Genomic DNA, 4,552 nt, shown 5'->3' on the forward strand with positions numbered 1-4,552 from the left:
CATTTGGGTCTTTTCTTCCCGCCACAAGGGTTTTCAGGTTCACTTTCGGCTCAGCCAAGTTGTTTTTGAAGGATTTCTTTTGTTGTAAATGATCTCTTACAGTCTCTGATTTATGTTTCTCACTGCACAACTGCATACATAACCAGGGTCAGCTATAGTTTTCAAGAGGATAAGCCAGGGTCAGGAAAGAGTTTTTAAAGATGAATTTCAGGGTAGAGAACATGGTCTGGCAACCGACCTTCACTCAGAGAGGGAGAAACAGGGGCCGTCAGGGAGTCAGTGTGACCTCCTTGTTTCTCTTGAGGCTGTTGAGGGAAGAGGAAATTGGATTTCCTCTTCCCCATTGGCCACTTCCTCTCCCTGCTCGCCCTCCCCCTTCATGCTTTCCCTTTTTTTCCAAACCAACATGTTTTGTCACAGTCCATTGCTGCTACCGCCGCCGCCGCACCACCGTGACAAGTCGCAATGTTGCCAGACCAGTCGGGCTGTACACAAGCCGTGACCCAGTCACAACACATCCACACGCTGGCAACTTTCACTGCAGCCTTTAGAGGCCTCGTACCACGTGATTTAAATGACATGCAGTCTGAAGCACACACAGGGTTTGTTAAAGCATTTAACAGCAGTGTTTGTGGCAAAGAAAAATGAGATCAAATTAAATATTAAACCACCAATATCACACATCGATCTACCTCTGAGGGGGAAAAAAGTTCAAACCAAACTTAATGGTACAAATTGAGTTGAATGTATCTGTTCACTGGTTTATTAAAACTGACCCTCAGGTGCCCCGAGACATCACATCAAGTTGGCAAACCATGTTTTCAGGGGGAAAAAAGGTTAATTTCTTACCTTGACACAAACACATCCACTTCTACACACAGAGTGCAACTGAAGGAGAGGCGAAGTCCGGGGTCGGGCAGACATAAGCCGGTCAGACAGACACTGATTGTGAAGGTGGTGACAAACAGCAGCAGCTCTGAAGCAACTGTGGCCGTTAGTGAGTGGACTCAACAGCATTGGATCAATTGTCAGTTTAAACACATATGTCACGGCATTTATGATTTATGAGACTATTCTAAGTCATCTCACCTTCCTCCATCCCTCCATGTTTTCCTCACTGCTGTCCAAGGACGACACATCCCCCCCCCCCCCCCCACACACACACACACACACACAACTCTCCGTCTGTCTCAGCTGTGAGTTTCTGTGCTCAAACAGGTAGACTCTGACACCTAATCCTGGCCAAGTCCAGACAAGCTGCTTCTCCCTGCGAAAAAACTCCAGGTATGTAGGATACACCTTTCACGTCTCTCACAGAGTGGGACACACACGCACACACACACGCACACACACACACACACACACACACACACACACAGAGGAAGGTATTCTGTGGCTCTTGGCCCATGACTTTCCTGTCTTGCTCGTGCCTGCTTGTGGCAGCTTGTACAGTAGCCTTCACACTATTCTAGCTGTCATACATGGCCAAACATTCCAGCTGGGAGGAGTCCTGTAGGGAAAGGTAGAGATAAGGAAAAAAACAATACATAAACATTATCTTGATTAAGTCAAGCAAAACTTCTCTCACTACTTCTCAGTTAGATTTCTGAGTAGAGTTAATGATTCATATATGAACAGATTTTGAGACAACTGGGCAGAGGCATTTAAAGCCCCCACCCCACAGCCACGTTGTTTGCAGTTGTTTTGTGTCTCTTTGTGGTAGTTTTACATTTCTTTGTAGGTATTTTGTGTCTCTTCATGCAAGGTAGTTTTGATCGCTTCGTGATAGTTTTACATAGTCTTTTTCTTTGTAATTGTTTTGCATCTATTTTGTAGTTGTTCTGCCACTGTTTATAGTCATTGTCAGTCTATTTAGAGTAGGTTGCGCTTCTTTGTAGTCGTTCTGTGTCTCTTTGTGGTATTTTTTGTCTCTTTGTAGTTGTTCTGTGTCTCTTTGTGGACATTTCTGTCTCTTTGTGGAAATGTCTGTCTATTTGTAGTTGTTCTGTGTCTCTTTGTTGTAATTTTTGAAGCTTTCCAGTCATTCTGTGTCTCTTTGTGGAAATTTTTTGTCTAGTCATTTTATGACAGCAGAACGCCAAGTTTCAAATTAGGCTTTAAGTAACAAAACAGAAGATTTAGAGACAGAATAGAAACAAAACACCTGTAGCAGAAAGTAAACAAAACAAGACTTATATAAAATATATCATGTAGTGGTTCTGTCTCTTCGTGGCAGTTTTTTGTCTCTTTGTACTTGTTTTTTGTGTATTTGTGGCGGTTTTGCATAGTATGTAGTCGTGTTGCATCTTTGTGTACTCGTTTGATTGACTTTCCAACAAGAGATGTTTACATTCATTTCAAACAGAGGCTCTGGGCACAGACCCAGGTGCCCACAGGGCCTGTGCTCGGGAGCCCATTCAGTCATCCACAGATGTAGAAGTGTTGATAAAGTTAGATAGAAATATGTGTGGGATACATCAGCTGTTCGTCATATTTCTCCTTTACTTTAAATGTTTTTTTGTCTCTCTTACTCTGTTGTCATTCTGTTGTTTATCTCCGTCTACAGTGTGTTGTTTGAAGAAAAGGACTCAGCCTGTATTTATCTAGCAGTTCCATTCAAACACATACAGAGCTCAGCAGAGGCCCAGGTGCTCTGTAAAACAAATTAGACAAGGGAGGACAGCAGTGACCATCCACAGCGCACGCAAACACATGCGCGCCCTTCACACACATGCAAACACACACATGCAACTCCACTGACGGTTTAACTGAATCTGAACAACAATTTTTAGATTTCCATGTGAGAGTGCCTGAAGGCATTCATAAGCAAAAGGCTGTTTTTTTCATGCAAACACCTTCATAGGAACTCACAGCAGTTTGCAAATTGCATCCCAACCGTTTCTGAAAATATATATGAGAGAGCTTATCTTTTCTGTATTATGTGGAAGAAGTTCTGAGATCTTATACAGCTGTAAATGTTGTGGACCCAAAAGTTAATTGTTTCCCTCTGAAATGTAGCTGAACAGAGCAGAGGCAGAGGAGTACTTGGCTTCTTTACAAGTACCAATACTACCATAAAAAATACTCCATCACAAGTAATAGACTTGCATTCAAACTCCTACTTAGGTAAAAGTACAGTAAAATCTGAATCTCTAAAACCTATTACTGTAAAATCTTAATCTGAAAACTAACTGCTGTTGTAAAACAAACGTAGTAGAATTAAAAAGTACAATATTTGCCTCCAAAATGTTGTGAAGTAGAAAGCAGCACAAAAATGAAATACTCAAGTAAAATACCTCAAATATATACTAAGCACGATACTTCATACTTAAATGTACTTATTACTTTCCACCACTGAAAATGCCTCTGTATTTAATTGATATGAAGATGAACAAACATTGATCACATCCATAATCAATACTATCCTGACAAATATGAGACATCATACATTGTCTACCAGACTTTTGTAACTTTACTAAACACTCCATATTTAGAATTATAAATCATCCAGTTTTTAGTCTAGGTTCCATTTCTAGTTCATATTTTATATTATCTTTTGTTTTATTTACAATGTTTTCATAATTTCATTACTTATCTACCATTAAAGTGTCCTTATTTTGTGCGATTTGTGATTAATGTTTGACTTAACTGCTGTAACAATACAATTTCCGTTGGGATTAATACCCCCCCCCCCCTCACACACACACGCACACACACACATTGTTTTCTCTGGCAGGTTAATCCCAAATATAGGATCCCCTCATACAATGGCTTCATTAAGGGACAATAGCATTGTCTCAGTTAATGATAGGGCTCCTCCCTGCCTTCTATCTGCTCTGGGGTTACCTGAGACACAGACAAGTCATTATGAAAGGTCAAATCAGGGACTGTGGGACTAAAAGAAAACCTGTGGATGTGTGAGCCACAGTCAGATGCCAACTATGACACTATTATTCTGCTATACAGCCAACAACGTTTCACCTAATTGTTTTTACGCTATTTTCTGGAATAAATTACTGCCAGAAAAGTTAGGTTAAAAGGTTAATCCTTAGTGGTTGTCTGAGTTTCCCTGCTCTCTCACTTTATGGTGCCTTCAATAGCGTCTTTTTGTGTGCTTGCAGGTGAGGTGCATGGGCCTCTGCCCGCCTCTCTGACCCACCGGCCAATCGCAGCCCACTTCAATCTGCAGCAGCCAATCAGCGTCAGACTCGCCCTCACCTTCAGTTCTTTTTTTTGCGGTGAAAAGAATTCGAGCTAAAGTTGACCCCGCTGCCATTAAAGCAAGCCGGGGCAAATATTATAATGCATGGCAGGATGTGTGGACATTTGTCATAATCTGCAAATTGAACATGAGACAAGCAGAGCGATTGGCTGCTTGGGGACAAAAGCGGCTTTACCTGCCAGGTGGAGCGGAGGAGAGAGAGAGAGAGAGAGAGAGACAGAGAGAGAGAGAGAGAGAGAGAGAGAGAGAGAGAAAAGAAGCGGGGCGAGAAAAGTCGACTTACCTGTAGCCCAACTTCTGGCAACTCACTCATTCTATTACCTGCTCCGA

The sequence above is a fragment of the Anarrhichthys ocellatus genome, unplaced genomic scaffold (assembly GCF_004355925.1).
Source record: "Anarrhichthys ocellatus isolate YVR2014 unplaced genomic scaffold, GSC_Weel_1.0 scaffold35, whole genome shotgun sequence".
Lineage (NCBI taxonomy): Eukaryota > Metazoa > Chordata > Actinopteri > Perciformes > Anarhichadidae > Anarrhichthys > Anarrhichthys ocellatus.